The sequence below is a fragment of the Fukomys damarensis genome, unplaced genomic scaffold (assembly GCF_012274545.1).
Source record: "Fukomys damarensis isolate Sample0158 unplaced genomic scaffold, DMR_v1.0_HiC HiC_scaffold_38, whole genome shotgun sequence".
Taxonomy (NCBI): Eukaryota; Metazoa; Chordata; class Mammalia; order Rodentia; family Bathyergidae; genus Fukomys; species Fukomys damarensis.
This window is the reverse complement of record NW_022900950.1, coordinates 24,748,550-24,748,853: the sequence shown is the minus strand read 5'-3', so window position 1 is coordinate 24,748,853 and position 304 is coordinate 24,748,550. Positions and strand designations below refer to the sequence as shown.

At 67.1% G+C, this 304-nt stretch overlaps 1 protein-coding gene across 2 annotated transcripts in view; it reads left to right on the top strand.

Annotated features, from left to right (window-relative positions):
• Window positions 1-146: 146 nt before the first annotated feature.
• Zmym5 (zinc finger MYM-type containing 5) overlaps window positions 147-304 on the top strand; it is a 32,404-nt gene continuing 32,246 nt past the window's right edge. The window contains exon 1 of one of the 2 annotated variants that reach the window (XM_033759987.1): window positions 147-200. The gene's annotated coding sequence lies outside the window, so the exon portion shown is untranslated. The other variant, XM_033759988.1, reaches the window with a different exon arrangement.

Below are 304 nucleotides of genomic sequence, written 5' to 3'. Positions count from 1 at the left end.
CCACCCTACCGAGAGTACCCTGACGGAAGGCCAACCTAACCAATAGACGTGCCCAAAATGCCCCAGCCCGCCTCCGCTAGCAGCCAATGAGAGCACGAAAGGCAGGGCCTCTGCGGGCTCGGCCACGCCTCCGCCTCCGCCTCCGCCTCCGCCTCCGCCTCCTCACCAGCTCTGAAGCCGAGACTGGACCGAGCGGAGTAGTGAGTGTCCCGAAGGGGGGTGGGCCGGGGGAGGGGAGGTTCGTTCCGCGGAGCCGTAGCCAGAACCGGGTGAGGTTTATCCCCGCTGTCTTTCCAGTCCGGGG